Source organism: Musca autumnalis, unplaced genomic scaffold (assembly GCF_047663935.1).
Source record: "Musca autumnalis isolate F117 unplaced genomic scaffold, ASM4766393v1 scaffold_2, whole genome shotgun sequence".
Taxonomy (NCBI): Eukaryota; Metazoa; Arthropoda; class Insecta; order Diptera; family Muscidae; genus Musca; species Musca autumnalis.
Window position 1 is genome coordinate 223,301,283 of NW_027411755.1, and position 12,261 is coordinate 223,313,543.

A 12,261-nucleotide genomic window follows, 5' to 3' on the forward strand; every position below is an offset into this window, starting at 1 on the left:
TAGGGATTTTCTATAGAACATTTTTAGACCCCTCAGTGGTCTAGGGATCTCATATCAATAATTGCACTTCGATTTATATTAGCTAAATTATATGGGACCTACTTTTTATCGACGAGTCTGGACGACAGAATAGAGAATTTTTAACTGGCTAAAAATACACAGGAAGTGTCACCTACAATACGCTGCAAGACTCCCTTCATTTTGGTAGTCTTCCTAAAATATTCCTTTTTGGTTATCGTCTATAAGGCTGCCATTTTGTTCGTCTACTAAGTCAACGTTTTGTTCGTCTATAGAGACTCCCTCCCTTGTGTTCGTCTGTAAAGACTCCTTGTCGTCTATAGACACTGCCTTCTGTTTGTCTATAAAAACTCCACTGTGAATCCAAGGGAGAGACTACTCTCCTACTGGGAGCGTCTTCCCGGGTAGCGGACGTGAAGGGGTTTGGGCTGTCAGGCATAGCTGAATCGACATGTCTCTTTAACCTTGGGGATCTCTTGGACCCACGATATGCTGGGGTTAGAAAATGTGGATGCTCGCTTTGCTTCTTCTGTATACTGCGGATCCGATGGATCACCAGAAACACCTACGAGGGGATAAAAAATATAGGAAAAACATTACGGTGCAGGGCTCAAATAACCCAGTACCAGCTGTTGGTGTCACCAAAAGCCATTTGTCTCCGAGGTCATGCGATTGTGATCTGGCTGTTTTAGGTGTGGATACCATGGCAGCTACAGCTGTATATGCTATAAGCTCATTAAAAATTATCGATTGAATAGATGATGACCCGACGATCTCTCAGGACAACGATAAAGTGAAGATTGGCTGACTTTCGAAACGTCAGTTGCTTTGTATTCTTGCATGAATCTAGGGAAACTTAGATCGTGTTACCCACCACTACTGCAATTTTATAAAATTACTCAAGTATGGAACTCGACCTAAGAACCCCTAGTTTCATGCACGAATACCAAGCAAGTGACGTTTCCGAAGTCAGCCATTGTTGCAAATCGGTCTACTGCTGACAAGAGAGATGTTAAGGGCGAGGACAACATACACCGAACATATAAGACTATAAAAGGCAGCTTAGTGCCACAACGTAGAGAACTCCTCGATCAACTGGAAATACTTGTTCCAGAAGATCAGAACCAGAACATACCCCGGAGGACATGTTACTAATCCCAGCAAAGTCTACTAAAGAATATGATACTAACATGGAGTAAGGGGAGACTCAGTCAGGTGCACATGCCGGTAATAAACTCCAGAGGCAGAATATCACTGGGATATTGACTAACGAGTGTGAATCCAAGGCAACTGTAGCAACAATGACTCTAAGGACAGAACTGCCAAAGAAGTTAAATATATATAAAGCACTACAAAGGTACTGGAATGTATCTTCACAAGTTTGAGAAATGAGATCCGAATCCATCTTCTTCACAAAACTTTGAGCTACTAAAGCCAAAACACCCAAGAAATCTGCGACGCCGAGCAAAAAAGTAGAGACAACGAAGCCTTTTGCCCCAAGCAACGTGGTGAAGGCTGGTTCTGTTCCGAGGCCGAACGCAACCCAGAAAGGAATTATGAGGTTAAAGAACCTACCCCGTAATCAAAACGAAATCCATAAAGAAGATCAATTAACGAAGTGGTCTGTATCTAAGCCCGACCCATTCATGGCTGTGGTGTCTCGGGCAGTTGGCTTATCGGCCTCCTATGCAGCTGTCCTTGAGACCAGAAAACTAAGGAGAAAAAAAACAAAATACTGAGAAGGCTACCACTTCGGAAAAAGCAGCCTTCAAGGCGTATGTAGAATGACGTAAAAAACTGGCCCCAATGATGCCTGCTGACCACCTTTGATTGGTAATCGTTGAAAAAGCTGACCCCGATGAGAAAATCAGTGACTGCCACTGGTTGCTAATCGACTCCGACCTTAGGAATGCAATTTTTCTATGATGACAAATCTTCCGCAGCATCTTAGTTCATAAGGGCGGTAAGGTTATTAACTGTCATAACAAGAAATCACTAAATTTCCTTGTTCAGGCTGTTGTTGGCCTTGGCGAACGTTGGATGGGTGCTTATTTTACTGTGGTCCCCATATCTAAAATACCGTTTGCCCACCTACCATTGACAGGTAGATCTTCGTAAATCTGGCTCGACTATTACAAATCTAACCCCTAACATCAAAGTTACTGTGGACTCATAAGGGGAGGAGTATTTGAGGAAGCGCCAGTGAAAAATTGAATTTCGAATCAATAAAAAGAGCGGCAAGTGCTGATCATCGTGCCAGTTAATATGCATCACTACAAAATCGCTGCAATGTTCAAACATTTAAAATTAGGGATAGAGAGAAGGTCATTGGCCTTACTCTCTCCTGGGTTCTGTAGCTACAGCATCCTCAGCAGAAGTTCCTTGTCCACGGAAGGTGGGGGAACCCATGCTGGAAATACCTTCCTTGATGGAATCTCCGCTACAGAGACCGCAGCTATTTTTGCCCCCCTCCCAAAGGTCGTTGAAGCCATTAACGGTCTTCTTAAGGTACTCTTGTGAGCTTCTGTTGAGAGGCACCGCCAAACTGACGGTCACCCTGATCCACCTCAGTGGACAGAATGGCTCTACGAAGACGAGTCTTAAAGAGCAACCAGTGACTTACGCTGATTTTCCCAAAGGGGTCAGCTCTGTCGATGATTGCAACCAGGAGATCGTCATCGGTTGCCACTGTGGCCGTTTTGGCGTAGGGTTTCCTACGTACTTGATCACGGGCCTTGGTAGCAGCTTTCCCGAGGCTTTGCGATCAAGAAGCCAGCATAGGAGTCCGCCGTGTTGACCGCCTGGGAGATCATCGTCTTCTTTGGCGAAGGCTGTGGGCCTTCCTAAGAGCGAACCCGCTTCACACTTTTTGGCTGTGAGGACTTGTTCGCCTTCTTAGAAGTCGATGGCGCCCCAGACGATCCTCCCGTCGTGACTCCCGAACAGCATGCGCGGGTCTCAGAAACCTTGTGTTCTTCCGCTTTACCCTCGTCAGTTGGGGTAGGATCCGGATTTGGGACTGTCACCTTCCCCAGTTAACTACCCTTACGAGAGCCTTTTGGTGTCGGATTATGCCCCTTATCCTTTTCCAGTCCTTCCTGATCCGGGTTCGGCTTCGGAACAGCTTTAGGTTCCACCTTACTGCCAGAAGCAGCAGGCTTCACCTCCACTTTTTTGCTTGTCACCGCAGTCTCTTTCGAGTCTTTGGCTGAAACAGCGACAGGGTCTGGGAGGAAGATTTTGTCCACCAAGAGTTCACATCTGGATGCGTTAGGATAAGTTCTTTCGAACTTCCTAACGTACTTGAGCTTACTCTTGATGAAAGTAATCTCCCTCCTTGAATGCGAGTTCACGTCCCTTCCCACGAACATGCGCAGATACGAGATCGCACGTTTATAGTGCCTCGTATCTGCAGCCTCTTTGGCGGATATTGCATTTAAGTTGGTGTCCGTCGATGAAGTCTCCTTGGATTCCCCAACGCAGGCCGGAGACATAGGGTCAGTGGCTATTGTTGGAGTTTCCGTTGGTTCCTCATCGTTGGCCATTGACTTAGAGTCTGTGGCTGTTAATGGATCCTCTTTACATTCTACATCAACATCCATTGACTAAGTAGCAATCTGCCTCCGAAGCTTAGTATCGGCGGGTGCCGATTAGAGTTGGGCAATCTAGTTCGACGTAGGTGATAAATTAAAGGAACGAGGTGAACAAAAGGAACTATATGAACTAAAGGAACTATATAAAAGCAAGAGCTGGATATAGTTCCAATAGTTCCTTGTTCGGAACAGTTCCTTAGAACTAGTTCGTTCCGGAACTACACAACTCTAGTGCCGATACAGGACCAGACTGGATCAGATTTGTTACGGATTGCGAACCTAGGTCCACAACCTCTTCGACCACATCACCGTCAGTGGACACATCACCGTCAGTGGATTTCCTAGTTGACTCAGCTGGGATCACCGTAATGTCCACTTCGTCGTCAGTGAGGGTGAGATTATTTAGCATGTCCTCTGGTGGCATGGTCGGAACATGTCTCTGCAGTTGGTCAAGGAGTTCCCTACTGTGTCTCTCAAGACCGTCTCCGATAACTTTTAGATTTCCGTGTAGGTCGTCCCCGCCCAAAACTACCGTCCTGTCAGCTGTGGACTGATTTACACCAGTTATGGCAAAAGCGTTGTCCTTTGGAATTGCCGGTTCGTCAACTATATTTCGGATTGAATTTTCTGCACTTGTAGCAGGTTACAGCTGTAGGTGCCAAGGCATCCACACCTAAGACAGCCGGATCCCCCTCCCACAACTGACTGTTATTAAATTATTATATTCTGATTCCTTGAAAAAGCAAATCACAATAGTGTAGAGCACTGTAAATTAATTTTAAAAAATAAACAAAAAGTTAATAAAATTTGCAATTAAAATATCAAAACATTTTTGAATTGAATTTCAAGCAACTTTATTTTTTGTTTTATTTGAATAGAAATCGGGTTTTTTATAATAATTCTATACCCTCCACCAAGGACGGGGGTGTAAGTAAAGTTAAGTGTATGCCGAAAAAAACGTAAATTTTTGTTCTCTAAAATGTTTGTTTTGATTTTTGTTTTATAAAAAAATGTTTTTATATATGTTTTATATAATGTATGTACTTTTTCGGGTTGTTTTTCTAACAAAAGATATATGTGATTTTTTTTTAATTTTTGTTTCCTCATGCATAATTTTTGTTTTTTTGTTCATATGTTATAGATAAAAAGGGGATAGAATTTGTTGTTGTTCTTATTCATTTTTTTTTGAATATTGGTGTTTTAATGATTTGTTGTTGTTAAGCTTAATTAATTTAAGGTACATCCAGTTATATTTAAATAGCTGCCTACTAATAAGATTTCCATTTTTTTGTTTTGTTTTTGGGTTTTTGTTTTATTCCGCCAAAGATGTTTTAAATATTCGTGATTTTGTTTTATTGCATATTATTTTGTATTTGTTTATATCAACTTGTAATTTTGCTCCGACGAAATTCTTTAAATTTTCTTTTGTACGAAAGAGTACATTTTTCTTTTGTTGTTGTTGTATGTATTGTATTATGCATATTATATATTGTTCAATTTAGCCTTTTAAATGCTTTTTTTTTCTTATTTTCGAAGACATTTAGATGATTTTTCTTTTTAATAATACCCGTCTATATTTTGTTATAATTGATTTTATTAGAAAATCTATAATTTTTGTTTTAAATAAAAAATATTCTTTAAAAAATTATAATGTGAAATGAAATGAATTTTATGCTATGAAAATCATGAACTTAAAAATACAAATAAAAATAACAACGATTAGAGAAAAAAATTTGTCAAATTACTACCAAACTCCGAATCAAATATTTCTTTCGGAAAACAGAAATTGACGATTAAGACGATTCTAAATCAAATTCGTTCGAGTTATTAGCAAACTTCTGCTATTGTAAATTTGTTGTTTCATTTTAAATAAAAATTATTCAAAAAAAGGAAAAAAAACAGAAATTTGTTAGTAATTTGAATGAATTTAGTTTAGAATCATCTTAGCTAAACAGACCATTAGTAGCAATTCGAACAAATGCGGTCTTAAAACACAGATAATTTGTTTCTTTGCTTATTTCAATGTCTTGTAAATATCATAGAAAGTTTGTGGACCGAATACGAATATCAAAGTATTCTCTTGTTGAACGACTAAAAATGCGTTATGGTCAGAAAATCTTAGAGAAATGAAAAAAAATCTATTAAATTACCAATAAAAACATTATCATTATGTTTATGACATTACTTGTAGTTGAATTACGTAGTTCATTAGTTGCCAGCTATCCATATCCACGAAATTGATACGACTAGATAAGTAAAAGGATTATGGATATAAGATAATGAGTTCAGAAAAAAACATCTTTTAGTAATTCGATACCAACACATACCCGTATAAGATAACGGACTATCTAGTGACCTTTAACGTAATGATGGTGGTATTAATGAGCTAAGGAGTTACACAAAATCAAAAAAAGGACAAAAGGCAAATTGGTTTAAAAACTGTCTTGTCCTAGAAAAAACTAAGACATTGAAAAATGGAGGTTTATAATTTTTTTTTTTAAATTTAATATTTTTCCCGGATCGGAATTGTCAAATGTTCAATAACAAGTAAAAAAGTATCAGTCGGCTTTGCCTACAGAGATATACCCTCAGCCTGTGTGGATTAGTATTTCAATTTTCCCAAAAAAATATGTGCTTAGGAGGATTTTCAAAATTTTGGCCGTATGAACTGACAAAAGTATGGATAGGATTAAAGCTCAAAAATTTGCGGGGATATCGATAGATAGAGCTTTTTTATTACACTAGCCTACGAAAACCATAATATCGCTGTAAACAGATCCACTAGGAAAACCTTTGGTAAAAATGTCCAAAGGATCCTCGAACAGACCCTTAACCACACAAAAATTTTGAACATTTGTGTGGGTGGTACCACAATGATTGGACAGATAGGTCCCAAACTTGAACAAACTAAGTTTCGACAATATTTAGATATCCAAAGTTTGGACCAAATCGGTTGCTACGTCTATGAGAAATCGCGCGCACCATTTTAGCGAACTTTTGTGGGAAACGTACCGGAAGGAGCGGACCTATAAGCACCACCTTCGAATTTCATCTAATATTCGAAGAAATATTACAATATCTAAAGTGTAGACGAACGTAGTATTCGGTTCGAGCTCTCCGGCCACTACATATAGTGGTATTTGGGTTTTTACACGTTTCGGGCTGTTTTCTCAAGAAGTATGGACTTGCCCCTGAAAAAACTTTTACTCTCGTAATTGAGGCAGCGAATGCAAGTTGCTTCGACAAAAATCAAATTGATTCGAGAGCAGGTCTTAAAGTGAATTTATCCGAAATTTTGTGTGGGAGGTACCCGAAGGAGTGGACAAATATAGTCCATATTCGAACCTGATCTATATCTGGTAGATATACATATTAGGATGTGCAAAGTATGACCCAACTCGGTCACTCCCTTCAAGAGTTATCGTACGCACAATTTTTCGGACAATTTTTAAACTTTTGTGGGGAAGGTACCTGAAGAAGTGGACCGATATGGATTTTCTTCGAACATAAACTAAGTTTGAACAAAATATTACGAAGGCCAAATTTTGGCACGAATCGGCAGATCCGTTCGAGAATTATCTTGCGCTCGAACCACTACACACGGTGTCATAGGGGTTTTTTGCACCTTTAAGGCTGTTTTCTTAGGAAGTATGGACTTGCCCCTGATGAGGCTTGTACCGTTGTAAAGAGGGCAGTGAATACACGTTGCTACAACAAAAATCAAAGCGATCGGAGAGCAGCTCCTAAACTGAACTATTTCGAAATTTTGTGTGGGAGGTACCTGAAGAAGTGGACCGATTGAGTCCATATTGGAACCTCATCTATGTATGGTAGAAGTTTCACGATGTGCAAGGTTTGGACCGAATCGGTTACTCCCTTCAAGAGTTATCGTGCCAAAATTTCCGAACATTTTCGATTTTTTGTGGGGGAGGTACCGAAAGGAGTGGAACGATATAACCCATCTCCGGTTTGGACAGAATATCACGATACCCAAAATTTGGTTCGAATCGGTTGATCCGTTCGAGAGTTATCGTGCGCATCAGCCAGTCAGACGGACATTGCTAAATCGACTCCAAATTGTCTGAAACGGTTTTCGTCCAAACATACTTGGGGTCTAAAACCATTATTTCGATGAGGCCTCGTTAGCATAAATGCTGAGGGTATAAAAAGTTAGTGTACAGCGCTTAAATTGCGTGTCATCATCGTGGTGCGATATTGGTTTGCATTTCCCGAGTAGAACTTCTCTTTAAGTAGTGTCGTTCGTTAGACACACTTCCAACTCGGCTATAATAATGAGGTCAGGTCCCATATGGGGTTGCACTCATTGTTATTGGAGATGTATCCTCTTGTCCCTTCAGGGATGTTTTTGGGAAACAATTAAATAGTCAAATATGTGGGACGTTCTCTTTCGTTCGTGCAAGCATCCCCCCCTGACACCGGCAGCTGTCTGTAAGATAAAGATGTCCCGTAATTGAACACCAAACCCAGAGGCAAAGAACTGAGTAAAAAAGTTAGTCGGTAAACACAAGCGCAACAACAAAAGGGTTGAGCATGTCAAGTGACATTGATCTAATAGCATTGAAAAAAACTGTGGACAATGGTTTTACAATCATTCCATCCCATCGAACCCTGGAGAAAAGAGACGATCGTGCTGTCATGTATTTTTTAAACCGAAAATTAATAAGGCTACCGGACGAAATGAACGGTAGTTTTACGTTGTTTGCGATCTCGTGTAACCGAGCCGGGACGATCAGACTGTCAAAGATTATTCCAACACAGCAACACAATGAGCATGCTTTGGTTGCAGTACTTGCTCGTATGTTACCGTGAGAGGCATCCTCATCACCATATGGTGGACCCCCCATCCAGACATGTCAGGAGGGATCTTTATGATCTAGAAATAGTATGTTTAGACAATCCGTATGCAATCCGTTGATCCGTTTGAGAGTTATCGTGCGCATCAGCTATCCAGACAGACGGACAGACATACGGAGGAGCAGGCTTAAATCGACCCTAAATTATCTGAAACGGATGTCTTGCAAACATATTTGGGCTCCCAAAGCCATTACTTCGATGAAGCACATTTTTCCTAGTATCAAAATCTATCGTTTGCCTTAAGGTTGTGGGTAAAAGACTCCCTTCCGAGAGAGAGAACCCCTAGTCAACACGCCTATCAAAACAGGTTAAAATAACATTCACACGGATGCCGCCGCATATGCTATAAACAACTATCGGGTTCTTTCGTGCCGCTGCCGTGGAATTGACAACTAACGTGTTAATCCGATCGTGGAGAATATCCCCCATCTAGCGGAAGAGCGTCAGTTGCCACAAATCAGAGCAGTTTTGACTCAACTACGCTCGGGATGGTGCAGCCGTCTGAAATCCTATAGAGCAAGGGTCGATGACACTGTACAAAACATGCGACACAGGCCCGCACGGCACACTGCACCTTTTCAACTGCGATGCCAAGTCTACTCAATTAAATTTAATAGATCTGTGATTACATCCCATCGAAGCAGCCACATTGCTAGAACTGGAGATAGAACCAGTAGTGGAATTCTGTAAGTCAGTTTTTGATTTACCGACAGAATTCCACTACAGAGACAGATTAGGCAGAAAAATGAACTTACAAACATCCCATACATATGTTGTTACTACAAAAACCCCTTGGACAGCGGAAATGAAACTAAATCTGAATGTGCACGTTGAAGGGGTAATAATTCCAACCCCAGAGTATTATGATTGCATTCGTCCAACGTTACAAAAGAGCCCCATAGAGCACGTAACTTATTTGGATCCGCATTAAAATGTTGAAGTAGGGTTGTTAGATTTTTTTGCATACCGGGCATTTCAATTTTCTAGGAAAATGAGATGGATGATGAATTAAAAAGACGGGGCTTTCAATCTTCCGACCTACTGTTGGAGGGTTGTGCCAATCCATCGCCCCGCTTCTTCCTTGACAAACGCAATAAAGCTGAAAACACATCCAACGTTTGGGTAAAGTAGTTTTGTGTCGTTTTGGTTTACACTGTTCGGCATGATGCCGAAAAATTAAAATTCATTTGAAATATATGCCGGCAAACATATCAACGCTGGACTTTGGTTTCAGCGTCGCCCTGTTGTTGATTTTTCTCAACGCCCAACACAAAACTTTACTCAAAAGTTGGATGTGTTTTTCAGCTTTAGTTCTACATAGGACGCAGAACGTAAAGTCTGATATCTGTATTGCTGTAGGGTCACTGCCGTATAAAATCTATGGCCAATAAATGGGAGAACAACAGGTTTAAATAGTATTCACACGGATGCAGTTGCTAAGACCATAAGCAAATATAGTGTGAATAAAGTCCTCAAAATACATCCCCCATCTATTGCAGCTGAGGAGCGTCAGCTGCCACGACAAACCAGAGTAGTTTTGGCTCAACAACGCTCGGGATATTGCAGTCGCCTAAATTCTTATTGGGCGGAAATCGACCACGCGGTGCAAGACATTTGCCCAGTATGCGGCATGGGCCCGCACGACACAAAACACCTTTTCAACTGCCCAGCCAAACCTACTCATCTAACTACAGTGGATCTGTGGTTACATCCCATCGAAGCAGCCACTTTCCTGGAACTGGAGATAGACCCAGAGCCAGATTGAACAGAAAAGAACGAACATACAAACATAATAAACACTGTTACAACAACAACAATATTAGGTACTGCTAGCTCGGTGAAAACGAGGAAGAAAACGAAACGGCCGAGCACCATTTCTGTTCTGGCTGTTTGATGCCCATGGGATTGTACCTCTTTTTTAATACTGTTTCACAGAACATGTTGTCTTGGCTAAAAATTTGCCAACTGATCGACTAATTTCTTTTCTATCTCTACTCTCTCCATCTTAATTTTGCACCAATTTCTATTTCCCTTTCCATTGTTATCTCTTTTTCAGGATGAACACAATGGACTGTGGTCACCGAGTAAACTAGCTGTCTACAATAATGGATTTTGTCCATCCTATAATATAACCTGCCTCGAGCAATAAATATGTTATTGGTGCTCCCGGCTTTATTTATATTGGGCCGGAATTGACAGTACAATGTAGATTGTTTATCCAGCATGGAATAATGGACCGGATCTATAGGTTGATTATGGATATTACTGTAGGCACCACTGCCATGAGGTATGCTGGGTGTTTGTCCTGACACCAGGGGTACTTCATTGTCGTGTTTCCCACCGCCACTTTCTTCTGAGTTCAATGAATCATTGGAATTTTTTGTTCCCTTGTCGATTTCACTGCTACCAGCTTTACCATTGTCCACAACATAAGATACACCATTCATGGAGTAAATTCGCATGGTATAGGTTGTTAAGGGTTCCAAGTTGGTTAGGGTGATTTTGGTGTCATTAAGTGTAACAGTGTTGGGTGTTAAGACCCCATTAGAAGAACAGAAGGAGCATACCACATTGTAGAGAATATCACTGCGATATAAAGAACAAACATATGCAGCTGCTGGTTCCCGCATTCCATGATAACGTTGTACTGATATAATCTACAAGAAGCACGATGGAAATTATGGCCGAATCGATTGGGGTAAAGGTTATTTCGTCCCCTTGAATACTTTTTTGATTAAAAATCTATAGATGGACTCTTGACAACACTGCCAAATGATGACTTCTCAAATCAAAAAAATTTTACAAAATATTTTCTTCTCTATAAATCGGGTATGTTCTGAGACAAATTTCACCCCTCTCACTTCACACCTCAAGCATTTTGTTCACCCCATTTACCCCTATTTTTGGCAAATTTCTTGGGGCTAAAACTCGTTAGGGTATTTAGTCCCAATTTACATTAGGCGAGTTTCCTTGCGGCAATTGTCAGTTTGTAGGTGAGAGAGGCAAAGGGTTACCATATGCCTCACCTCTCTCTCCTACAAAATGACAATTGCCGCAAGTAAACTCGCCCAATGTAAATTGGGACTTAAAAAGAAGAGTACACTCTAGTCCGTCCATAAAATACACGAAAAATAAGCGTAAATGGGGTGAACAAAATGCTTGAGACGTGAGGTGAGGTGACGTTGTGTCTCAGAACATACCCGAATACTTTCATTATCACTGCCGGGTGTATTTTACCAGTTATACCTGCATTAATCTAAATATAGACTTAAATATGCGCCGTTCATAAAATTAATATTTCAGTTAAAAGAACTCATATACATCAAAATGTGTCCGTTCCTTTACTTTTGAAAATGGTAAAACCGGCAAAAGTAGAAAAAGTTGTAAACTTCTCCCATATGAATTGTATGGTGCCAGAAGTAAAGGAACGCTTTTCGAGTAAAAAAGTGGTAAAACTTGAAGATTCTTGCACGTAAAGAAACAGAGCTAACTAGGCTAACACAGTTAGTAAACAGACAGTATTGGCAAGTCAATACCAAAGTTGCAAACAATTTTCACCAATCCATTCATACTTTTCTCTATTCATATTTAAAAATATTTAAATGTATTTGTGAAAAAGGTTTGTAAACGCAGGGTTATATCTTTCTCATGCAGAACCTAAGTATTGAAAGTTTGGTAATATTGAAACTCTTTAAACTTATTGAATTGTTCCGTTAAGTGGATGTACGGCAAAAATTATGTTAATTCAATATCATGACACATAAAATTCGGACCC

General features: G+C 40.2%; 1 protein-coding gene across 1 annotated transcript in view; it reads right to left on the reverse strand.

The window, feature by feature from the left end:
- GMF (Glia maturation factor) overlaps positions 1-12,261 on the reverse strand; it is a 72,109-nt gene that overhangs the window by 26,259 nt on the left and 33,589 nt on the right. The gene's annotated exons all lie outside the window — the stretch shown is intronic.